This window comes from Balearica regulorum, chromosome 22 (genome assembly GCF_011004875.1).
Source record: "Balearica regulorum gibbericeps isolate bBalReg1 chromosome 22, bBalReg1.pri, whole genome shotgun sequence".
In the NCBI taxonomy this organism is placed as follows: domain Eukaryota; kingdom Metazoa; phylum Chordata; class Aves; order Gruiformes; family Gruidae; genus Balearica; species Balearica regulorum.
Genome location: NC_046205.1, coordinates 1,883,396 through 1,909,868, shown reverse-complemented (window position 1 = coordinate 1,909,868; position 26,473 = coordinate 1,883,396). Strand labels below are relative to the sequence as shown.

Here is a 26,473-nt window from a genome sequence, read left to right as displayed (position 1 = left end):
TCCTCCTGCTTGTCTTAAGTTAAGGCTATTTCTGCTTTCTGTGTTGAGAATGGCTTCAATTTGAAGCTTAACTTTTTAAGGGAAAACTTATAGCATCTATAAACACCCACCAGCAGCATTGTTAACAGTTTTCTTTCCTTCCCTCACAGTGTTCCCAGCTGGTTTTCCCAGTGCCTTGCCCCACTGAAGTTTTGGGGGATGACGTGTCCCAGATGCTCAGATGTCATGGGCTCAGTGAGCAGAATCCAGTGTGTGACCGTGACAACGGCCGCTCTGTCGTCCCCGTGCAGAGAGCAGGCTAGCAGGGCAGCAGAGCCTGAGTCATGGGGATGCTGCACCCGTGGAGGCACTTAGCTCCCGCAGGTTGTTTGGGTGCTGAGGTTTTGGGCTATTTTCAGCTGCCTCAAAGCACTGCTTTTCCCACTAACTTCTTTGCACCTCATCTCCTTGATGGTGGGATTGGGGAGGGTCCCTGTAGTCAGCACACACAAGAAATATCAAAACCTTCTCTCCCGCTTCCTTATCAGACACTGTGAGGGTTGCTGAGGTAGCGTAAGTGAAATACCTTAAATATCAGGACCCAAAACCTTATTGTGAATGGAAACAACAAAATATTTGTTCTATAAACCCTATATAAGTACTAATCCACAAGCTGTAGGGCAGCAGAGTAGATGTAGAGTCTGAGCTGTCACATCATCAGAAGAGTTTTACAACGTGGAAGGTATCATCCAACAAGTTTGCTTTGAAAATCACCGCTGGCACTTCATTTTGCCAGTGCTAGTCCCCGATGTGGCTTGTGAGCAGCCAGACCATGTGCCTGCACTGGGGTGATCATTGTCCAGTGCAGAGCCTGGGCCATCACCCACATGTTTAGGGTGCTGTAAAAGAAAAGTGCTATATTAATGCAGCCCCAAGCTGAGCTGAATAGAAATTCAGAGACAGACATGACTCAGGAAACAGATATTTTTCATTTATTTCTCCTGGCGGATTCAGAAGAGGAGTAGGTAGGGGAAATGCTATATCTGACTTCTCTGCACACAAGTGCCCTGAGGGACCTGGGGTTTGGGAGAGCATAGCGCAGGTCTGCCTCTGGCACGAACTCGTCGTGTGCTGCTGCAAATGCATTGCACCTCTGTCCTGCGTGTCTGCTTTGTCCGGCTCAGCAGAGCTTCACCAGGGCAGCTTGATACATGTGGGACACTGGGGTTTCTAGAGCCCTGGCAGATCTTGGAAATCACTTTCTTAGAGGGTCCTACAAGGTTTGATCTTTCCTTGAGTCTCCTTGTTGCACAACAGAGCAGACTGACAGTTTCTTGCCCCAAACTATGGTTGAATCTTAACAGCAAGGCTAAGGCTGAGTACAAGAGCAAGCAGCAAACCACGGATATTCAAGTCTGTCTTACCTGGGAGCTCACCATCCTCACAAAGGTCTAATTTCTTCAGGCACACGAGTGGGTTTCTGGATGTGCCAACTGGAACAGCTTCACAGCAGCAACTGCCCTGAAGTTGCAGCTTTTTGTTTCCCTCACATTCCCCTTCAAGGGAGAAGCAACCACTTCTCACCCAGCTAGAGCACTTTGATCTCCCGGGCCGTGGGCTTTTTGGCTCTGCAGCCCATGTGGCAGGCTCCAAGTGGGGTGCCTGCAGGCCAAAGGATTTCCCATTGTCCTGCAGCAACCACCAGCTTTGCTGCAGGGCACCTTATAATTTTTCCTCCTTCCCCCTTTGTTTCCCAACTTGGATATACAATAAATATCCCAGCATTCTGTGCTCATAAAGAAGCATAGGAGCTCCAGAGTCATCGCATTGCAGAAGGGTGATGTATCAGAGCCATGGGTCGTACCTGTACTATCGATGTATGGTACTGGTGCCAGAGAATCATACAATCACAGAATGGTTTGGGTTGGAAGGGACCTCAAAGTCCATCTAGTTCCAACCTGCCTACATGGGCAGGGACACCCTCCACTAGCCCAGGTTGCCCAAAGCCCCATCCAACCTGGCCTTGAACACTACCATCTCGCTGTATGTGCCACCAAAATGATGATCCAAGTGCTGCAATGACATCGGTGATGCTTCTCTTGTTCCACACCCTGAACCACCATGCTGGTCCCTCCTACTCCATTTTGCCCTGTTTGGCCCTGTTTTGTTTTCCTCCTCACCCCACCGCCCAGGCCAGGCACTGGTAGGTGTCACAGCGATGGAGACCAGTGACAACAGGGCTGCAAGGATGGGAGAAGAAGGACACATTGAGAAGGACAGATCTGAGGCATCACCCTCACCTGCCTGTGCATCGTGAAGCACGGAGGAGCACCCCCCATGCCAAAACAACCCCCAGTTCCACTAGCACGGCCACGCTGACTACATGGCACAGGGACTTTCTCCAATGCCTGGACTGTGAGGTGGCCCGCAAGGAGCAGTGAGATGCTGAGCTGAATCACTCTGCCTCCCAAACCATGCTCATCTCCCTGAGCAGCACATCTTCCCGCGCAGGTGACACACAGGGACAGCCTACCCAGTGGGCCATAATGTGACGTTCCCATCCCCTTTTGTAGGACATATTTTTCAAGCAATCTGCAAGCGCCGACCACGGCTTTTCTCATATGTAACGTCGGCAGGCAGGAGCACGGCAGAGCTGAATTTAGTCACGTAGCTCTCCCGACGTGTCACTGCCGAAAGGTCACCGCATCTCTCCTTACCCTGCTGGCGCGGCGACCGAGGGAGCAGGCGGCATTATATAACCCAGCTTCGTCAGGATCTTTGTGTACTTGGCAGGGCAGCCATACCTCTGGTTATTATTTCCTGCAAACAAACAGCCTCAGCGCTTTGCAGCACCCTTCGTGCCATGGGGCTGGCATGTAGCTGAGCCTGCTGCAGAGATGATGCTGGTGCTTGATTGCTCTCCATCTCCTCCATAGCCCGGCTGCTGTTGCCATGCTCCTGCAAGGCCAACCCTCTCTTCTGTATTTTCCTTTTCTGCCAGCTGTTGTCATCAAACCTTGAATCTGGAGAGCTGAAAAAAGAAGAGCCAAGCATGCCAGGAGAGGCAGCCTGATGGCAGAGTAGAGAGCAAGCAAATAACTAGTGATAGGCAATATAGCACCATCTGGTTGTGATGCTGCAAAGTCTTCAGCAAGCAGCACAACTAGGGCAATAGCCCAGGGAGGGGGACTGATGTGCTGAGCTCGGTGCCCAAAGTCCCCCAGGGTGATGGGCACAGAGGAGGGAGTGTGTAACGCTGCAGGATGTGGCTCTGCATCCTATGCTGCCATTGCACAATTTGTGTTCATTGTCATGTCACACCTGCCTTTGGTTTCATCTGAGCTACCCAGCCTGACCTTCTCCCTACCCACTTCATGGCAGAGTCTTTTCCCTCCAAGTTCCCAGAATAGGCACTTTTATCCATCCCAAACAAAAGCTCGACTGGGGGGGGCAGGGACTAAATTTATTCCTGAAATAATTTTGTTGATTTACACAGTTGAGAATTTTACCCTGAAGTCAAGGATCTGCTATCTTTCCTCTCAGACCAGACTGTGAAAGCAGCGATGCTCTTCATGGCTCTAGAAATCAGACCAGCCAGATGGACTGGAGGAGATGAATATGCCTGGAAGAACCAGGTGCAAGCGGTAAAGAAAGGGCCCAGCACGGCAGGGCAGACAGCAGAGAAATGGAAACTGCTTCGTGTGTTTGCAGCCAGCCCTCAGCGCTGCCCCTTTTTCTCCTTCTCCAGTGGGACCTTGGCCATCGATGCTGGGTGAGGTGGGTCCCGCTCAACTCCTGTCTGGAGCTGCTCAGACACAATTGCCTGTGCGGCTCTGAGCTCACGCAGCCACAAGCGCTGGCTGCTCCCGTAGCGTTCCTCCCTGATTCACATCACCTCCCGGCGTGGGGGACAGCAGCTCACCCCAGGGGTGCGACCGCAGCGGTGGGAGCGGAGCTGCTGCAGACACTCACATTCCCAAACCCCTGGGAGCGTGAGCTCAGACCTGCCTCTTGGGAGGAAAGCGCCGGCACAACACAAACCCTCGGATTGCTTTGTTCAGAGTGAGAAAAAACAAACATTTTACTTCTTAATTAACATCCTTCAACCCTCAAACACGCCAAGCAATTATTCCTTCTATATGTCACTCAGTGTAATGACTAGTTAATAATAAAAGCCATGCTGGTCTGCAGCCTTCAAAGCCAGGAAGCAGATTTTAGAGTTAATCTCCTTTCACAACAAGCTTCAAAACATGTCTGTGTTTATTCTGGGACAAAACCGTTGGGAACGAATAGGCCCGAACAGGGTGAGCAATTTTTTTCTGTACGGGTTTTTTTTTTAATATATTGTTATTAAGAAAAGTGAACGATAGAGGAAAGTGCTTTGAAATGACGGCTGGAAGGCAGCAGCAGGTAGAGCTTCGAGGCAGTGAGCCTGGACTATCTCTGAAAGCAAAATCCCTTCAGCTGCAGAGCACTGGTTGAAGGTGTGCCGTCCTCACCCTGCCTCCTTCGCCTTTCGCCATTCACTTTGTCTCATTTGGAGCTGAGCTTCAGATCCATGAGTCTTGCCCACAAAACCATCCTCGTGTCTACAGCCTCCCTGAGCAGTGTTTCAGGTGGCTGCTTGTGGTGCTGGGGTAGTTTAGTATAAGTAATGCTGAACTTCTGACAGGCTTTTAGCTGTCCTCCTAGCTGCCATGGTCCCAGGGCTGTGAGTCCTTCAGGAATGACGGCCCTAAGCCTGCTTCTTGGTGGCAGGCTGGAGCATCTCTGGGCTACCTGCACCATCCCTTTCCCAGGTTTGGATAATCCAGGCTGCCTGAGGCTCGCTGGAGGTCAAAGCTCACTGCGGCTCCTCCTGGCCCATGGAGATGTGGGTGTGGAACGAGGGGGACATGCCTCGGTGCCGTCGTGGCATGCAGTCAGGATGTGGGCAGCCGAGCATCCGGAGCCAGAAGTTGAGGAGCTGCCCAGTGTGGACAGCCACGAGCATCAAAGTGCTCTGATTCACCCCAGGGAGAAGTCTCTTGCCGGTAATTGCATTTTTTTTCTTCAAGGACTCCTATGTTCCTTTCCCAGATCTCTGTATCCCCATGCCTTGAACAAGACAATCCTTTTCCAGTGTAAACAGGCAGTGGGGGAATGGGGAAACTTAGCCCAAAGCACTGGAGAAATCAAAGTGAGGGAGCTCTGTAATTCATGATGTGTCTGCGAGGCAGACTTGGAGAGAACCAGAAAAATTCCTCCTCCAGAAAGATGTGGCAACATGAGCAATGCGAGGGGAGGAACACTTTGGGGAGACATGGAGCAATTATTAAACATCTGTCTTTCCGAATGAGGAATCAGATGTTCAAAGACAGCAGATGATTTGAAAAAGAGAAGGAAGTGACTAGAAATACAAAAAAAAATGCAGTTGCACTGAGCAAAAAGATCGAGTCTGGACATGCTACTGCAGAGAGCAAGGCAGGAAGGACAGAAAAGCACAAGCTAGCTTAGGGGAGATGGTTTCCCACTGCCTGGGGAATACATCAAGGCTCCAGCCCTAGTTCAGGCTGCCTGCGGAGGTGGCCTTCTCTCTGACTCTGGGCTACTCACAGCCAAAGAGTGTTTTACTTGCAACTCCAGTGCTTTCAGATGGGAATGAGGCACCTAAATACCCTTTTGGTTTGATGTTTAGTCTCACTGGTCCCTGCATGTCTGCCAAGAAATTGCTGCCTCCATCCCTTATGGAGAGTGATGGGGATGAAGACTTTCCACTTTGGGGTGCTTGTGCACTGCATAAAGGGTATCTCCAACAGCGTCCTTGTAGCCATAATGGGAGGGCTGGAAGAGAGTTAACATCATTCCCAGATGACAAATTTCCCTTTTCTGAGACATGGCTGAGCTAGGGACAGCTTCCGCCCGCTGCACATGGAGCATCTGGCAGGACAGCAATAACCACCATGAAAATACCAACACAGGTGTCACTGTCTGTTGTGAGAAATGTGTCCCACTTCTTACATTTTTCAGGAATTAATTGAAAATATATTTGCGGGTTTTGTTGTAATGGGGGTTGCCATGACAACTGCTACAGCTACTTGGAAAAAATAGGAAGGGCTCACACTGTCACTGGGGCCATCTGTCCCTTCCATGGAGGGTCATTATGAAACCACGTACCAACCTCCCCGAGCCAAATCTTCATTTAAGCCTGTGGTGATAAAAGCGCCTGGTACAATTTATCAAAAAGCTTCTCTCCTGAATCACTGTTTCTTTTCTTTGCACTGACATGATAATTTCCTCTATATTGGTGCAAATTAAATTCTAATGAGGAAGCTTCACATTTCAATGTGATGGAGAGCTTTTCTTCTCTAAGATGCACAGAAGCATCACACCCATTGTGAAGGGAGGAGAAGGGACTAAATATGAATCAAGGTGCACAAGACAAGAGCACGCTTTCCTTGCCTGTGTCTCTGATGATGCCTCCCAGTGCTGGAGGTGCAGGAACCCTTTGGCAGCCTTGGGAAAGGCAGTTTTGCTAAGGTATCTTATTATTGTTTGCTACAGTGCTATGGTATTATGTAGTCTGGGTGGCTGCATGTTCCTCTCCGAGCTGAGACCACAAAACCTGCCGAGGATGGAGGCAGTGAGCAGTTCCTGGAAAGGTGTCCGGGATGCAGATGCGGGCAGGGCTGAACTGCCCTGGGCAGGGGCAATGGAGGCGAGCGCAGGCGCTTCCCCGCTGTGAAACTGGGGGGGCTGCTCTCGGAGTATTTTGGGTGGCATGTGACACCACGGTCCTCACTACGGCAGTGCCTCCAGATCCCCCAAGTCCCACGGGGATCTGCCTCCACTGGTGCAATTTGATCCAGAGGATATTTTCAGTTGTGCTTTCTCCATGGCACTGCTACAGAGAGGGCACCCCTGCATCTCAGCAATGTGAACTGTACTTTCAGCTCCATCATCCCCGTCATCCAGCCCATCTGATGGTTGAAGGCCTGGGGATCCCTTGGCAGGGAGCAGGGGGCTGTGTCAATGGCTCTCTGCATGCAGGGGAGATCCTTGGCAGGGTATTAGATGGGGGAAATGCAGAGATGGTGGGGTCTGTGGACTTCCCTGCCCCACGGGTCCATACAATGATACTGGTGTGGTTAGGGGGATGAGAAGAGCTCAAGCATGGGAATCTGCTCTCCACATGGCAGGAACAAACCCCAGCCCCACAGGAGAAAAACATGGGGGAAAACTTCCAAGGAGACCCCCATCTGAAGCTGAGCAGAGTGATGGCTTTTCATGTGGATCCTCTCGGGAGTGGGAGGGTCCTGCTCGAGGTATGGAGGGGCTAGGTGGCTCCAGGTTCAACTCCAAACAACTAATTTCCAGGGTCACTGCAAGGTGCTAAATCTTTTGCCACAAATTCCCTATCATAAGTGTGGGGGAGTCCCAAAGCCCAAAGCTTCACTGGTGGGCAGGAGGAGGATAAACCTCTAAATTATTGGAGAGCCCATTCACAGGGGCTGCTGGGACCCCGTCTGCAGACTGACAAAGTCTATTTGAATTTGACATTCAGTGTAAAGTCAGGAGAGAGTCAGCTCCAACCCAAACTGCACTGGTATTAGCTTGACCCCTGTAATGTGAATCTGCTGTGCCCGTGTGACACTGTGCATCAGAATAATCTCTGACATCTGCTGCGGTACACAGCCAAAGCCACCCTCAGTGGAAACAGCAGGGCTTTATTTGACTGAATGGCCTTTACTCCAGGGTTGCTTTTGGCCCCAGGAATGTAAGTTGCTGCCTCCACAGCATTATTTTCTGAATGCCTATCTGTAGCTGTAGTTGTGCTTTTTTGGATGGCAACTTGTATCCTATGCTTTGGAAGCTGCTTGTATTGAAACTTCACAATGAAACTGAAGCCAAAAGATACCAGGCAGAAAGCAAAAGATTAGAGGCCCTGGAAGAAGGTGGTCAAACTGAGCCATTGTTTTTCTAGGACTGCTAATTTCAAGTAATCTCAATTTTAAACAAAGTTTGCAGCAATCATAGGAAAAAAGAAAAGTATGTAATTGTATTCTATCCCTCCTTGGAGAAATGCAGCTGCCGGGTTGTCCCAGAAATCTTTTCCTGGAAGGAAATCATGAGTTGTTCTGGAGAAGTTGCTTAGAAGTTGCTTGGAAGACCTGGATCTGAGACTGCTGCAGAGTCCTCAGACCCATCCTGATGCTGGGAAGACTGACAGGCCTTTGGCCATGTGAGGAGCATCAAAGTCCTCAGAGCTGCCATGCCCTGTTGCGTGTGTACACAGGGTTTGTCTCTTTGTACAACAGGAACCATCTGATTTCCATAAGACTATTAGTCTGTACAATTTACAGAACACTGTGGCTGATAAGGTCCTCGGAGTGAGAGAAAGCGAAGTTCTTTTGCGCTAGTATGTGCCATGACTGTGTGGGCTGAACATGACATAGACATGGGACAACCCCGGGATAAGCCGGAGAGCCACAGTCAAGCCAAACAGCACTGACCTTGCGTGTGATATGTTTAGAATGAGCCAGACAGGACAGGTCAACTTACGAAGTAATAAACTTCTGCATAATGGCCCCGCACTTCCAATTTGTAGAAAAGCCAAGCAAACCAATCCAAAAGAAAAGGAACAGAGAGGAACAAGGGCAGGGGAAAAAGAGTGCAAAGACATCGAATGAAAGCACGTGCCCTTGGACCCAGACATTGGTGAGTGCAGAGGAAGGAGCCTGAAGGGGTTGGTGGAGGACACTTCCAGAACTCAGTGTCCTCCTGTTTTATCTTTTGGGAACAGTTTTATCTTTTGAGAAGTGTTTTATCTTTTGGCAATGCCATTTCCAAGATTGCAAACAGAAACTTTCTGTGACTTCAAAAGACTCTTCTTGCTATCTCAAGGCTCCAGTTCCTCTTCCATGGGTTGTAGAGGGAGGAAAGGACTTCTCATTCACTTTTCCTTAGTTGTTGTGATTTCCAGGGAAGAAAGCAGAGGCAGGAGCTCTGTGCCTGTTGGACCTCCTCTGTGGCTTCATGCACATCATGGTGCAACTTCCCAGTACAAGAATTAATGAAGAGTAATTTGCTTGCCCTGCTGTGCTCAGTCCCAGGAGGGCAATCCCCTGGCTGGGATGATGCTGACACATTTATCCGAGACACATTGCTGCACGCTCAGCCTCTAACCTGGGAAGAGAAAATGTGCTTTGGCACTCCTCTTGGAAAGGCTTTGGACACACACCTCAGGAACAGAGCTCTGCACAAGCATGTTCCCTGTGTTCCTGGAGGCAAGCTCCATGTACCTGTGTGCACGGCTGCTGCAGGAGCAGAGCAATACACTGTTTTTTTCACATGAGGACTAAATGAAGGTGGCAGGCTTGTTCCCTGAGACCTGGAGCCAAACCAATAGCCTGGCAGGAGACGAAGGGCTTTCCTTATGTGAAGCCAGAGTCTGTGCTGGTGTAAAGCAGAATATCTCCGGTGAAGGACTAGCACTTACTCACTTGTGAATGTAATGGGGGCTGCAGCAAGGGAAACGCTGATTTTTTTATATCCCTGGATTTGCCACAGAGCTTCATCCAGCAGGATGAATGATTTATCTTCTAAAAGAGAGAATGATGTAATTTTTTCTGTTTATCTTCCCCAAACAAAGAGCTGAGCTGGTGACTGCTTGAGGTCTCTTCCTGATCTGTATGTGCTAGAAGCTGTTTTGACTGAATTTTGCAAAGCTCCTAAATAATTCTCTCATGTAAAATGAACAAATTAAGCAGATTTTTGGATTACCCTGCCCAGTTGCTACATTGCCTCTCTTTGTTCTGGGACACCAAAACTTTACAGCCTGACCTGATTAGTATATAGAAAAACAGATCTCCTGTCCCCTTGCTGGCTTAGGGACACAGGGATAAAATTAGAGCAGTAATTGTCCATGTTAATGTGAATTATTCTTTCGTATTTATTTATTTCTTATGTGGCTTGCAACAGCGTAATCTTATGGGGTGGCTGTCCAGCCCACAGAGCGTGAATGACAGGAAAGGGGAAGAAAACACTGTACAACTCATCAGAGAGACAGTGAGATACAGGTAAAGTTTCCTTTTCTGATTTTGCCAGCTCCATGCCTTTAATTTCCTACTTCTGCCTGTGTTTGGGGCCAGTGAAGTTTCCCAGAAGGCCCAGAGATGCAGTCAAACATCAGGTCTTCTTGGACTAACCACAGTGGTGTGTTCCATCAGTGCAACCAGCCAACACAGCCATCTCCTTCCTTTGGCATTTTGGCTGATGTGGGAAATTTTCCTCCAATCCAGGCCCATTGTCAGCAGATGGTAACAATAGATAAAAAGAAAGCAGATCACCTAAATTTGGTGGTCACTTGGGAGCACCCATCATTTGAACCTGGGCTATGACTCATAGGTTGCATATGTTAATAGTGTGTCCATTGCTTTCCATTGCTTTTCCTCTGGTGAGACCCCCCTGCAGTGCTGCATCCAGCTCAGGGGTCCCCAGCACAAGAAGGACATGGAGCTGTTGGAGTGAGTCCAGAGGAGGCCACAGAGATGATCTGAGGGCTGGAGCACCTCTGCTATGGAGACAGGCTGAGAGAGTTGGGGTTGTTCAGCCTGGAGAAGAGAAGGCTGCGGGGAGACCTTATAGCCCCTTCCAGTCCCTGAAGGGGCTCCAGGAAAGCTGGAGAGGGGCTGGTGACAAGGGCAGGGAGTGACAGGCCAAGGGGAATGGCCTGAAGCTGCAGGAGGGGAGATGGAGATGAGATGTGAGGCAGAAATTCTTCCCTGTGAGGGTGCTGAGGCCCTGGCACAGGTTGCCCAGAGAAGCTGTGGCTGCCCCTGGCTCCCTGGCAGTGTCCAAGGCCAGGTTGGATGGGGCTTTGGGCAACCTGGGCTAGTGGAGGGTGTCCCTGCCCATGACATGGGTGGAACTAGATGATCTTTGAAGTCCCTTCCAACCCAAACTGTTCAATGATTCTGTGATTCTGTGATTCCTTTTGATCGGAAATGCCCACCTTGCTGGGCTTGTCACGGCAATGATGCAGTACTTTGTCCCATCCTGTTCCCTTTCCTCTTCCTCATGTCTCTGTATTTCCTACATCTGTGCTCTCCTGTTGATGCTGTTTTGACATGTTTCTCATACACAGCCTTTGCTTCATGGGTCAGCCTCTCTGTGACTTTCTGTCTGACTCACCAGTTTGCCTTTCTATATCTCCTAACAATTTCTCCCTCACTGCACCTCTTAATTTATCTGCTGACATTGTTATCTTCTATTTAGCTCTGAAAACCATCCAGAGTGGTGGTTATGGGAAGGATTGACTCAGGAATGAGCCAGACTCAAGGCTCTCATGTGGGAGAAAGTACCTCTAAGAGAACTTGGCTGTCTAACTCCTCTGCAGTTTTCTTGCAGTTCCTTAGAGATATTTTTAAACCGTGAGTGAAGACAACTGGATTTAATACGGCAATGCTGACAACGCAAGAAAGTTTCAAAATTCAGCTGTTCTCATTCTTAGGAAAATGAGAATACAGAAAGCTGATCCCTATGCTATTTTTTAAAGACTATATGGTTTGATGTTCTTCCAGTTACAAGGAAGAAGCTGTGGACACATGGATGCTCAACTAACAACTCTCTGTCCTCAGGGCCAGCAAGTCCCTACCTGAAGTGCCCCAGCCAGGCATGGATGCTGTGAATGAAGGGTTGGATTCCCAAAGATGACTGAACTCCAACATTTTCAGGCACTTTAAAGACTATGAGATCTTAAATATGAGATTTGTGTCTTGAAACCATCAATCAGGTAGGTAGCTGGGTGGAGTGTTATCGATACACCGGGTGAAGATGCTCCCAAGCCTTCCCTCAGCCCCCAAAGCTAAATGCACCTGCATATTCCTGCATGCATCTAGGAAAGGAAAGAGAACTTGATAACCAACAGGGCAGCATTTAGCCCTACCTATGATTAGCCAGCAAAGGACATTTCCCAATGACTTGTACACTCAATTGTTTCAGATTATCGGGGCATGATTAATGATACTGGGAATGTATGAGAATTTTGAGGACGTCATCACTGCTGTTCAGTCTGTAAACAATCTGCGATGGACGTAAATCCAGTTCTGAACAATAGTTCAACATGTCCATGGGCAAGAGGCTACCCTACGAGAAGAAACCCGAGCTGCCGAAAACCATTGCTGGTTTGATGTGGATGGTGATTCAGCTTTACCAATACTTGCGGTGAAGCTTCCATCATGCAAGAAGAGCACTCAAAATGAGTGAACAAAGACATCATTTTTCATTACATTAAACCACAACTTTTTTGGGAAAAACAAACAAACAGCAACAAAAAACCCCACAAAAAACCAAAAAACCCCCGCATTTTGACATTGAATCTCTAGAAGTGGAAACCAAAGATCACCATGTCTGTTCACAATACCAAGCTTTCTGCCATTACAAGTCCTTTGAAGTGCCAAGGAAAAGGTGAAGAAATACCCAACTTTCAAGGTCTTTTATGTTCTTTTTATGTAAAGTCTTGGCGGAAATTCTTTGCCAACATTCCAAAAATTGAAAGAGCTTCCTTTATGAGGGTTGCTGACTCAGATGAACATCTTCTGCTTCCTGGTCTTAAATGGCCACCAGAAGTTTCTGGGAAATATTTTACTTGCCTGAATACATGTGTAAATAGATCCCATGAGATACAAAAAAATACTAGACAGTACAGCTTCTCCATGAATGAAACCAAAGAAAGTCCATCCTACGTAGTCAGATGAATTTTATTAACTTGCGAAAAATTCTTGAGCTATGTATATCCATATTAACTTATATCCCAGTTAAGGACACACAAGGAATTAGAGGACTTCAAAATTTATTGTTCATACTCTTCTGATAGGAACATATTTTTGGAACATTTACATTCCCAAATAAGGAAAATGCTAATAACAGAAATCTGTGAATTAGCTACTGTTCTCCTAAAGAAATCTTTTTGTCCATTTTTTTTCCAGTCTCTTTGTTCCACAAGGGAAGCATAGCAATTAGCGCTGATTGTGTGACTGGTAAATTATCAACTACTAACTTCCATTCTACAATGCACTTGAAAGACAGCTTTGATTGTACAGACCAAAATCACAGCTCAGGATGTCTGGGGTCCAAGGGCTTGTACAAGGCTACTCTGAATATGGAGGAATCTTTAGCTTTCTCTGAGATTTGCTAATTTTCTGGGTAATAAACAGTGGCTTGCATTACTGAAATTAAGTGTGAAGACACGAACCTTTGTTGTTGTGTAACTACTAGTCTGATAAGGAAGGATAGTCCTGAGATGTACGGTGACTCACAGCTGCCACAAATTTGTTTAGGTCATACCAAACTGATCTAATTTCCTCTTTGACAGAGCAAGAGAGAGTAAAGAGATAAGGAGCAGCAGCAAAAAGTCATTTATCTTGACCTTAGGAAGGCTTTTGTATTGCCTTATATGGCATTTTCCTAAGAAGTCAGCTCTGGAAATAAGGTCTAAGGATAAATACTGAAAGGTACAAAATTGGTTGGAAAACCATATTGGAGAGAGAGATTCAGGGCTCACTGCCAGACTGGTGTTACTGGAGCAGCTCAGTGCTGTTCACTGTTGTTCTTAATAGCTGGAGAATGGGAGGGAAGGGAAGGGAAGGGAAGGGAAGGGAAGGGAAGGGAAGGGAAGGGAAGGGAAGGGAAGGGAAGGGAAGGGAAGGGAAGGGAAGGGAAGGGAAGGGAAGGGAAGGGAAGGGAAGGGAAGGGAAGGGAAGGGAAGGGAAGGGAAGGGAAGGGAAGGGAAGGGAAGGGAATGGCTGTGGCAGCCCCTTCACCAAGGATTTTGGAGGACAGCATAGACAAAAATGTCTCAGAAACAGGTAGTTACACATAAGCTCTCCTCTGACAGATGAATGAAATGACATTTCAAGATCTTCATCGGGTTTATTTTCTTTAGTTGTCTTATTAATCCCTGTGTTTTGCAACACTCAACATAGTTAATAATAGCACTGGAGAGAATTGTGTCTTATTTTTCCTTATTTGGTGGATAACCACAAATCTTTCTTTGTGACAAGGAGGAAACCTTGTCTAGGAGCACGAAGGGCTCAGAGTGTGTCTGCATTTGCTGATTCAGGCAAGAGCCCAGACTGAGGATCCTGGTTTCCTCCCTGGTTCTCCATGTCCTCCCGTATGGGAGCTGCAGTTAAAGCCTGCAGCATTGTTCCCTCATTCTTGGCCTTTACAGGTTTTTTTTTTTGCTGTGCAACCTCAGCCAGACATTTCATCTCAGCAAGCCAGGGTACCTCTTGCTGTGCAAAATGGGAGATCCACCAGCTTGGATCTCATATTTTTAAAGTCCCTCAAGACTCTTGAGCAGCAGATGCAGAAATACAAAGTGGGTTTGCAGACAGGGAGAACCCTGCATGCCAAGAAACCCTTGTGCTCACTGCAGAGCAGTAAGAAGGCACCTGCCACACAGGAGACAAAGAATCACGCAAGGCATCCAAGCTCATCTCTCAGAAGCATGGACTAGACATCCCCTTTACACACCCCAAAAGCCCCCACACCTCAGCATAACACATCAAACTTAGGACCCTTGGTTCAAAAAAGCCACAATTTACACAAAGAAGCAATCAAGATAGCCAAAACATGCTATCAGTGCCTAGAAATCTCATCTGTCTTCATTGGTGGAACAGGCACAGTCCACAGAAGTGCTCCACAACTTTAGGAAAGGCTGTGTATACAGTTAAATCTCCAAGACCTGATCAGAGTCTCAGTGACATCAGTGTAAATCAGAGCTATGCAGCTATGAAGGCATGAAATGAGATCAGAACGAGCCCTGGAGCTTTCTGCCATGCCCAAGACCTATCCCCGGTTCGCCATCAAACTTCAAGTGAGATCTCGCTTGCAGAGTGTGCTCTCATTGGCATAATGCCACCATCGGACTTTCTGCTGGAATCAGCCATCCAGTAACTCATTACTTCCAAATCATTAAGTTATTTTTTCTCTAATCCAATTAGTCACGTAAGCACAGAATAATCCATTCTACTTTCTCCTATTGGATATTTAAACAGGCGGCTCCGTATTAATTTACTGATGTTCGGAGCATTAGCTTTGGAGTGACTGGCAGGCAGCCTGCTCAGGTAAATGCAGGCAGACAGTAAGTCGTTGACAGCACAGCATGGTCACAGGGTCAGCTGCAGCACGCAGTATCCTATCGGGTTTTTTGTAGTCATTTCCATGCTTTCTCCATTTCAAAGGGACCTTCTCCTTCCTCTCCTGGTTAAGAGGCAAACACTGCTTCTTTTGTCTGGCTTGAAAGGCGCCCGCACCTCGTGCTCTCAGCAGGGCAGTGTTATCAGTGTGGGATGCGCGTGACGTGGTGTGCCAGCACGTGTGCCCAGATGCTTGCAAGAGAGGAGCCAAAGCCCATAGCTCTGGCTGGAAATCAGCCTGACTTCTGTGAGTGAAGCTTGACAGACCTCTGCTGCTGTGTCTCCATCTCAAGCTGGGACTGCAGAGTGAAGAGACAACCCGGGGTGTTCTCCAGGCACGCGGTGCAGCCTTGCCAGCAGGGAGGTCCAACTGCACGGGGTGCAGTGCAGGGGGTACCCCAGGGTCCAGGCAGGCTGCGATGCTGCAGCAGTGCCTCCATCATGCCAGTTGGTGTATGTCTACTTGTGCTATACCAACTTGCAGCAGATGCACACCCAAAGGCTGGCCCAGCATCAGGTGGTGGATACTGAGCCCTTTTCTGAACCTATTAGTGCCCCTGCAGCCTTCAGCAAGGGAAGCGTAAGCCTGGGATAAATTCCAGGCTAAGGAAAATACCCTGCAGTCCATAAATGCCAGATCCCGGTGCGGCAGCCCCAGCCCTGCTGTGGGGCTGCTCCGGGCAGCTGGCACGAGGCACGTCTCACCCATGGGAGGGAGAGGCATTTCCCAGGGCCTTTTCCAGGGACCTTACACCCGAGACAACCCTCAGACACCAGAGGGTGAAAAAAGAAGTAGCTAAAAGACAGTTTTCCCTACCTAAATTTTATTATTTTTAACATTACACAGGGCTACCTTGCCCCTCCTCAGATCCCCTGTGATCTGATGTAAGCTCCAAATGGACCCCCCCACCTTACCTAGTGGGTTTAGGAATTTCTGTCTGTTTTCACCAGATGCTCCCCATTTCACTGCCTCTTTCCAGTGTCTCTACGGTCCTTCTCCTGACCCTCTCCCTCATCAGCAGCTCAAAGAGGATCCTTCAGGTGATGGCAGTAGAGGGAAGTGGAGATGAACAGCTCTCAGCCAGAGCAAGGAGCTGCTGGAAAACCTCCAAGCACAATTGGGATGCTGCGAGTGCTGAAAGTTTACATGAGTTCAGAAGGCAACTGGAAAACTTCACAAAAAGAAATGCATTTAGGGTCGCCAACTGCAAAAAGCCCACCTGTAACTCAGCAAACCCCAGAGGCATAAAATAGTGGGGAAGTTAATATGGGGAATCATCTCCCTCTACCCCGTTCACCCCCCAAGCACCCACACCTGCCTCCTGTTGCTTGGCGTACCCTCGGTCCAACTTCACATTGCTTTTCTTGCAATCTTAAAAAAAACTATACCAATCAGAGAGTTTTTAAGGAGCCAGAGCTGTTCTCAATATCCGCAAGGCCGGTGTATAATGAGCTTTCAGCTTATTGTTCCTAAGTGGAAAGGCACAATTAAAGCCCATTAGCTACCATGACATCACCAGTGCAGAGGAAACGCTCTGTGCTGGGCAGGAAGGGGTCAGGACAGCCATGCAGTTATCTGCAACGACGCCCAGGGAAATGCCAGGCCCTGGGAGGCGATTTCTGGTTGTGTAAGGAGGTCAGCAACAGCCCATTCCTAAACCAAAACTCATTACTTTTCACAAATGCTCTGCGTGCTGGAGACATGCACAGATTCACCAACTCCGACGGCTCGGACAGGCTGTGATGCCTTTCAAGCATGCTGCAAAAAATTCACCCCTTAACTCATGAACTGGGTTGCAGAAGACAGAGCAACGCAATGTGTCCCCCGACGGAGCCTGCCGGGTTTGCTTTGCGGGGCGGGCACGGGCAGCTGGCGGCAGGACAGCACCCAGCTGCTTCGTGTCAGCACAAGCAGCAGCCTCGCTGCTGGCACCCCGAGCTGCCGCGGCCGAGTGCGTGCCACGACTGAGCAGCAGCACAGAAACCCACGGGGATTTCTTGAACTTTGGCTGTCCTCACCCCTCCTGTTAAAGAGAGTTTTTGTGGGTTTTTTTTTTGTTTTGTTTTGTTTTTTGTTTGTGTTTTTTTTTCTGGGGTCATGTTTCTCCAGGGCAGAGGGGACATCGCTGCTAGAGGGATGCCATTTGGGTTGTGGTGGCAGAGCAGCGGTGCTCTGTCCACAAACTGCTGGAGCTGTTTGCAGTTTCAGAGCTGTCAGGATTTCTAAGCAGCAGTTTGGGACCAGTCTGAAATAAGACACGCTGCCAGCTGCCCTCCTGCATGTGGCAGGGCTGGCATTGCCGGGCACAGTCACAGCCCTCCCAAGAGCGAGAGGCACACACATAGCACTCCTTTAGGGGAGTCAGGGATTGCCTTAAAAAGTCATGCGAGCTGGGAAAAGGGTTTGGACTGGTTTTTTTCATGGATACATGCTGAATTCTTCAGTTCATGTGCACTGAGGAGCTGTTCTCTTGGGTCACTAGGGTGCACTTTGTACTTTCAAGCTGTTTTTTGCAACTGTGAAAGTTTTTCCTTCCTTCCTTCCTTCCTTCCTTCCTTCCTTCCTTCCTTCCTTCCTTCCTTCCTTCCTTCCTTCCTTCCTTCCTTCCTTCCTTCCTTCCTTCCTTCCTTCCTTCCTTCCTTCCTTCCTTCCTTCCTTCCGCGAAGTGGAACCCCCTCGCGAGCAGCTCTGGCTCCTGCCTCCCAGGGGGGAAGGGCATTAAGACAGGAGATTATCCTAAGAGCTGGGAAGATTTTCTTCCCCACCATGGAAAGATGATACGAGTTTTGCAATCCAGCAAAGCTCAGGGCTGAGGGCAGCAAGCCAAGCCCCACGTAAATCAAAGGGAGTTTCCCCTTGTTTCCATAGGGGCCAAGATTTCACCTGAAGAAATTTTGCAGTTGCTTCCCTGCTGCGGGTGCAAAGGTTCAGAGCCCTGATGGTTTTTTGTCAGTCTCATGGGAGATTTGCAGCTTCTCCCAGGCTGAAAACAGGTTCTTCCCACACCTCTGCCACCGAGGCTCTGGGCTCAGGGAGGTGCAGTGCTGACGGGTTGGGAATCAGCCTCTGCACTGTCAGGGCTCTGCTGGTCTCTGTCCTCCCAGAGACAGAAATACCGCACTTGTCTTGCAGCAAGAGAATAGCTGGTCTCCTAGATCCTCTCCTGGCATGTGTAAAATTGATACACTCAATGCAGGGCTGGAGATCTGAGCCTGCCAACTCTTGTTCCTAAATCTATTTAACCACGTTGCCCTGTTTCAGTAATTAATTACATTCTCAGTTGCTAGAGAGGGGCCTCAGAAACATTGCGCGGGGATCATAGCGTCAATTTTTAGATGAGACAGAATAATCCAGCAGAAAATACTTAGGTGGGAATAAGATTGCACTGGTCCTAACAAAAAGGAGTGGGGGATACCTGCTAAATATTTTTGTACCTCCTGCTGCACACGCAGAGCTGCCAGTTTGTCTGGGAGATGCCACAAGCTGGGCAGGGCGGAGGAATCCAACATCCAGCCCTTCAGACGCCACCAGCTCCTAGCTGCGAAATGCCTATTGCTCCTGAAGAATTTCTAAGGTCCCATTCATCATGGAGAAGCTTTGCATCGTCACCTTTCACAAAGCCGTGTGGATTTTGCACAGGAAAATGTTATAATGTCTCTTGTCTGCCTACAACCCTTCTTACTGTAGAGGCACTGAGCCATGCACAATGAACATGAAATGGAGGATGCATTAAAATCTGTCCCATTGCAAAGGGATCATTATAATCCAAGATGTCACTTGCCTTTATGGGAAGGCATTCAACAACTCTGGCATGAATGAGTCTCTGTTGGGCAGTGAAGACCATTCATCTTCAGAAGTTAAAAAAACCGACAAGATTCCTTAAAACCAAATTCTTACCATATGCATGGAGCACAAAATTAGAAAACCACACTTCTTGAAATGCTGAAAGGAAGGTCATCTTTCCTTAGGGAAGGAGTCCTGTTACACGTGAGTGAAATCAGAAGGAGATGAAGTTATCTGATAGGAAATCAAGCTTCAGAAAAAAAAAAAAAAAATTGTTAATAAGTGTGTAGAAGCAGCAGGATGGATGCATCCCCAGATCTGCTATGGGTGACTTGGAAAACTGTGATCTCACTTGTCTTCTGCCTTTCAGCATCCTCATCTCTCCCAGTAATGGCTTCTTTACAGGTATCACTAGCTGTAACCAATGCTTGCAAAGGACAGTGGGATTCTGAGGTCCAAGATGCTTGAAGTGTGTGAATGTGGATGGACAAACTCATTTCCTCTGAAGGGGCACCTGAAGGGAAGGGAGCAGAGGAAAGGCAGGAAAGGGTTTGCCTCTCATTTACAGACTTGGGAGAGAGCCTTGAATCACCCCAGAGGTGTGATGGTCTCATCTTCTGGGCTGGGACCGCTGGTGGGACACATGACAGTAGATGTCCTGCAACGCCCAATGCGTTGCCTCCTCAGGCATAAGGCCTGACTGTCCCCCCATCTCCTTGAAGTCCTATACACGTAGCTGTGATTTCTTTGTCTGCTTTTTCAATTTTGGGCTGGAATAATGTGACATGTGCCACGGAGCCTGCTGGAGCTGCCTCTGCCCAGTGTGGCCCCAATGGCTCACGTCTGCACTGGGATGTGACGCGAGGCAATATGGGGTTACAAGTCCTTTGGGGATATTCTTGGAGGTGGTGCGGTCCCACTTACACTGCCTGTATGGAGCAGCACAAGGGGAAAACCATCCTGCCAGCCATTCCTGGATTTCCTTTTGTAGGCGACAGGCTGGTGGGCTCTGGAGAGCTCAGAGCAGAGCAGGATGCACGACTAGGGGCCCAGGAGCAAGGCTGGGATGAGCCAACATGGAGTGAAAAGACACCACTGGATCGGGGGATGCTCTAAATAGGACAAACATGTCCAAGTCCTCTCCTTGGGCACCTTCTACCAAAATCCCAGTGGCCCCCTGTGACTCCTGTAGACCCCCTCAGAGTGCTGGGGGTCCTACAACCTCCTGAGAGCCTTGATTTTCAAGCAGTGCAAATACCCAGTGAACACCAGGCTGCTCAGATTCAAGAGATGTTTTATATTTAAGTCCTGTTTTTAAATGGGTTATAAAGAGTTAATGATTAAAAGATGTTCTGACCACATTACAGACATGTCTCTGTTAGACACGTTTTATGTGCTCATCTGAGAACAGCATTAGAGATCATTTATAGGGAGTCTTTGCCCTGTTGGATTCTATCAAAAACACTAACAAATAATTATCCATGTTTATTAACACTTTGTAAATTTATTAACACTTTGTAAAATATCTATAAATGGAACCTTAATATACAGTATGGCCCAGAGCAGCCACCTAAATAAAAAGGCATTCAAAGTCCCAGTCACTTCTGCAAACCTTGGCAGTGGTGTTTGCGAGGCCGTGGCGTGGGGCCAGATGTTGTCAGGGCAGCTCTGGGGTTTCTCTGATATGTAGCACAAGGCTTGATGAATGCTGCTTTCTTTCTGAATTTGAAAATATTTTGTTTTGCTGGAGAGGGTTTGGAAACCCAGGTTTTCTTCTTCCATGCTGAAAGGAGAATATAATAAAATAGCAAAAGCCTTCTTTGCTCAGCATCGTTACTGTTGTTGGGTTTGAATGCATGCACTGTCTTTAACTCCTTAATTCAGAGCTTTACCCTTACACAGGGCAAGCTCTCCCCAAAGCTGGAGTGGGAGCCCTGAGCTGGTGCTGCAGGATTTAGCTCAAAGTTGATTACCGAAAATATGAGAGAGCTGTAATAGCTTTGTAAGCTGAGCCCAAGTTATGCAACGGCCGAATTGCGCGTCAGGCTTCATCTCTTGCAGTTGGCGCTTCCTTAGCAGTCAAGCTTGAGCCTGCAAAGGTCTGAGCTCTGTGGCTTGGGAGATTTCTGGGAGCTGTGGGAATGCTCAGCTCCGTAGGAGCCGAATACTTCAGCTCCCCTCACTTCCCCTGAAATCCCAGCCAGAAACCCTCTCGTGAGTGCAAGCACGCAGGCAGCACGGAGCTGCATTCAGTGGGGCTTCGCAAAGAGGCTGATTTTCTCTTCCCAAACCACTGAGATTTTAACAGGTGTCCTGGTTTTGGCAGGGATGGAGTTAATTTTCTTCCTAGCAGCTGGTGTAGTGCTGTGTTTTGGATTTAGGATGAGAATAACGTTGATAACACGCTGATCTTTTTAGTTGTTGCCAAGCAGTCAAGGACTTTTCAGCTTCTCATGTTGGCCTGCCAGTGAGAAGGCGGGGGGGGCCCAAGAAGTTGGGAGGGGACACAGCCAGGACAGCTGACCCCAACTGCCCAAAGGGATATTCCATACCGTATGGCGTCATGGTCCCTATATAGCTGGTTTACCAGGAGACGGGGCAGCTTGGGAATTAGCTGAGCATTGGCTTTGGGTGGTGAGGAACTGCGTTGTCCATCACTTGTTTTGTATATTATTATTATTATTATTATTATTATTATTATTATTATTATTATTATTATTAATCTTCTTTTCTGTCCTATTAAACTGTCTTTATCTCAACCCATGAGTTTTACTTTTTTTTAAATTTTCAATTCTCTCCCATCCCACTGGGAGGGGGGAGTGAGCGAATGACTGTGTCCTCATCTTAGCTGCTGGCCGGGTTAAACCACAACAACAGGTTATTGCTCTGGAAATCAGGCGAGAGAGGCTGATCCACAGGAGAAGCATCATCTCATTGGCAAATAATGTGCCAGATGCTTTGCTCTGCTCCAGTTCAAATGTTTACCCTCTTTTTTTTCCTTCTGCTTTCTCAGTTCAGTTCTGTCCATCTCCTGATAGTTCAGACTCACTAATTCCATGTATTCAGTGATGAGTTTCCTTAAAAAATGTCTAGAGGATTGATATGATCAGGTTGTGGACAGAAAAGCATCCAGTGATTATCCAAAGATACAGTATTTTTGTCTTTCAATATGAAGCATAGAATTGCTTCTATTTATAGAGAAAATAGCACAAGAATCCTAAACAGTGTTTTGCAGATTTACATTCCCATGGTGTCTCCTTTCCTGCAAGCATTTCACATGCATACATCACTATAATTTAGAAACCTGTTGACCCTACACATTTTATTTTGCTTTGCCATCATTTTGCCCCGTTGTTCCAAGAGCAGGAATTTCCTGCCAGCGCCTGCAGAGCAGAGCCAGCAATGAGCACGTCTGAGTTTTTGCACAGAAACCGCCTTTTCAGACCCAGCTTCTCTCCTCCTCTCAGCCATTCCCAGCACCCCTTCCTCGCACAGCAGCCAGAGTGCACCACTACATTAACAATTAATAACAGGGCAGCAGTAAGGAAACAACTTGACAATAAATTTGCTTTAATTGGACAGGAATGTTGCCAGGTAACCTCCTTCCCATTTTCGAGCTGGGCTCTTCATAGCCCAGTGAGGCTCCCCCCTCTTCGAGGGCAGCCCTTTTTCCGTTAACCGCTCCAGGATGCTCATCTTGGAGGCTTACTCCATCAATGCTTTTGGTATCATCTACTCATTGGATCAAGGCTGAAACAACACCGCATGCACCTGACAAGGCTCGGGAGCACAGAGGTGAAGCACAGAGAAGGGATTTATTACTGTGGTAATGCAAAAAAGCATCTGGAAACCTTGAAACAAGCCCAGACTGGGCTACAGTTACTGCAGCAGGAAGCGTCACCGGTTGGGAACCAGCAGATGGTCCATCATCCTGACAGCAGCAGCTCTGCGGGCTGCAGCCGGAGAGCTTTGGCCTGCAATATAAGCCCTGCGAGATGCCGAAAGCTTCTTGAGGGATGCAGAGCATCCTGGTTCCCTGCTGGCTTCAACAGAGAAGACGGCACGTGGCACCAGGCAGCACAGGGTCTGTCCCTGAAAAACCTCAGTGTGTGTTTTTAAGCGTGTGAATTGGGTCACCACCTTCAGCGTGACAGTCGGCACACTGACACGGTGTATGCAGGCTTGTTCCAGCCATGACTGGAGCCCAAATGTCTCGGCGCAATTAATCCCAGCACCATATATAAGCACAAAAAAAATTTCATTTCATCACTGGATATTGCCGCATACACACACACACAAAATGCTCATCAGTGGATATTGAAAGCAGAACCTCCACTGCCAAAAATTTCAGTCCCAGCCACTTGGGTTACAGGAAAATACCACCCGTGGAAGTGATTCCCACCACGCAGCGCGGTGGGATGCGAGCACGGGTTGTGGAGAAATTAACCACAGCGACGGCAGGAACTCTGCCAGACTCCACAGCTTAGGACGTGGATCTGCAATCTCAGAACAAGATCCCTTAGAATACCATCACTGTTTTGTGCAGAGGAGTTAAACAGAGCAGGTTTACTCCTCTGGGAAGAGTCACCCAGGCCCTGCCCCTTCGGATCTGCCCCTCTTCACTCTCTTCGAAGATCCCATCCGTGAAGTGGGAGCAATTAGGAGTAATTAGTGCGAGATGATGGTTGTGGTCACCAAGACCACCGTTAGCACTTATTTTGGATGGGAATATAATCTGAGAAGCTTCTAGAAAATAACTTCCCCCATCTCCTGTCTGATTCATCTTCACATATGTCAAATGTCAGGTTATTGGCATCAAAGAAATGGGGCGATTATGCCCTGGGTATGTGGGAAAGGAGGAATTCATCACCAAGCAACTCCGTAAGACAATGGGCCAGAGCAAGGCGTTGTTCGGACCAGACTTCGTCAATGTTTGTTTTACAGCCTGTTGTCAAAAAATGACCTTTTTCTTCAATAGAACAGACAAAGGGAGAGTAAAAAATACAAGTCCACCAATGTAATCCTCTGCAGTGGATAACGAGAAGAAGGAAAACAAAAGACATTTCCTGGAAATCTCTTATTTTACTGATACCCATAATTGCCCATTGCAGAATTGTTGGGTTTTTCTTTCTAGTTAGGCATTTTCCCTGGGTTATAAATACGTCATAAAAGTGCCAGATCATAAAGTTTACAAGTTATGTGAGGGCCGACTTACTGTATAATTACCTTGTTTTTGCTCTCGGGCATTGCTGTCTTCGACTGTTATTCTGCAAGATCTCGCGGGCAGCAGGACCAGCCCCAGAAATAAAAATAAAAGCAATAAAGAGGAGGTGTCCTGGTATTCAATGGCTTAGTTCCGACATAAACACTGCCGGGATCAGGCAGACGTGCTGGAACGCTGCGGGACTCAGGGTCAGAGCGAAAATCCCCTGGTTTTCACATTCATACACCCCAAACCACAAAAGTGCAAGTTTCCCATCTTCAGCTTGAAACCTCAGAGCTCTTGTAGCCAAAAATGGGACAACTGACAAATAGGAACTCAACCAAGAGCTGCTGCAGAAAGACTGGCCAGAAAAGAAAAAGCGAAACATTTCCAAATAGAGAAATGTGCAAAAGCTTCGCTGCTGAAGACAAGGATAATATTTGCTATGTTATCCTAACCAAATATGCCACTCAGGACTCTCTTCTTTATCACAGTTATTTTAGTGGTGTTGAGTCAGGGTCAAAACTAAGTCAAAAATTCACAATTTTGCTTTCCAGACAAGGCTGTTTTCCCAATGAAAGATAGACTTCGCTAAATGTGTCTTTCTTCAGATCACCCTTAATGCAGACGCATTAGATGTAGCATTTGCTGTTCACCGCTTGCTTTTTCATCCTCACTGTCTTGTTAATAATTTCTATGTAATTGGCTATTTTATAAAATAAATGATATGCCACCTCCTAACAGAAATCCCATTTGAAATTTCGGGCAGAACAGCTACATTTTGGTAATGTTATAATGGGCAGAGCCTTATGATCAGATACTCTAAGCAATTTTATCCATGAGGATGCCACCATCTCTGTCACTAATAAATTCTACGAGGCTGGGCATAAGTACAGCATTTTTATGCAGTATAATGGGTTGCATCTATAGAAGAGCAGTGTGGCACAGAGAGGCATACGAGATCTCCACAGTGCTATTAAATAACAAAATGACCATGAAATCAAAATCAAACACAGCATGCCAGAGCCTGATGCAGCACCTATTAAAACCAAGAGAGATTCTTAATTAAGGACAGTGGATGGGGATGCTGATCCTGCAACACAACTCAGCAACGTGCTGGCGAAGAGCTTAATTTTATGAACAGGTTTAAGTGCTCTTGACTTCAGTGGGACATTAGCACATGTTTAAGTGTCTCTGCAGCAGATAAATGGATGTAAGCACGGGCTTAAGTCCTCTGCTAGACTGGGGCCTTGGAATGATGTTTCTGGGAGAAAGAAGAATGTCGGTCTTGCAAAACAGCAGGATCTTTTTGATACCTCTGTGTCTTCCAAAGGCACCCCATGGTTTCGAGGTTCTATTAGGTTTGACATGTTAGAGCTGTTATGGGGCTGAAGAAGCTTGGTTTTGGTCTTAATGAGACCTTTTAAATGAAAAGCAAACGCTTAGTTTCACATTTTATGTCACAGAACAGCTTCAAGGTTGGAAAGAGACCCATGAATCATAATTTTAGAGTTGCAGAATAGGATTTCATACTTCCCAACTAAAGTTTTAGAGCTCTCCAGTGTAAGAAAATACTGCTATTTTTATTTACACTTTAAAATAATAGCGAGGCTTTGGGGAATGAAGACATTTTTCAATAACAGTTTTAGAGCCCTCTTTGCAAATGTGCGGCTTCCACAAATCAATTTTGCAGCCTCCGTCCTGCAGTGCAGATCGTAACGGGAGGCACAAAAAGAGTCCCCTTTGATCCACATTTGAACAATCACCTCCCAAAGATTTGGAGGCCGCATCCTCAGCACCCTCCCCTTGCTATGTTAACACATTTTGGGTCTGTAAAGTTTTTAAGGTCATGGAAGCTTACTCGTTAGTCATTTTGGCTTTGTATCCCTGTTCTTCCTGATTTGGGTTGGTGCGTAAGCGAGGAATGGCACACAGAGTCCATCCAACAGCTTGGGCTAAATAAAGCTCCCATGGAGCTGCAGGGGATCCCCAAGAGCAGCAGTGAGCGATTTGCATCGAACAGGCATCTTTGATGGACAAAACAGCTCTGTTGCAAACATGAGAAAGATCTGCAGATCTTTGGGCAAACTGGCTTTTGGAGTGGGAAACTGCCCTTGCCTCCTTTGTTAAAGGCTTTATCCATTTTTTTTTTTTTTCCTTGATGGGATATTAATTTTTTTCAGGCAGAAAAGCACTAAGAGGGCAATGATGCAGGGAACTGACGGGGGAGACGGGCTTCTTGTGGACCTGTCTTCCTTCCCCCACTGAGTTGGTGGTACATTTTCTGAGCAGAACAAAGTCCATGGAAGTGAAGGGCTGAGATGT

General features: G+C 47.5%; 1 long non-coding RNA gene across 1 annotated transcript; it reads left to right on the top strand.

The window, feature by feature from the left end:
- Positions 1–4,917: 4,917 nt before the first annotated feature.
- On the top strand, positions 4,918–10,026 carry LOC142604799 (uncharacterized). The gene is made up of 3 exons (XR_012838638.1): positions 4,918–5,012; positions 8,567–8,676; positions 9,940–10,026. It is a non-coding gene; the product is annotated as an uncharacterized LOC142604799 (long non-coding RNA).
- The last annotated feature ends 16,447 nt before the right edge of the window (positions 10,027–26,473 follow it).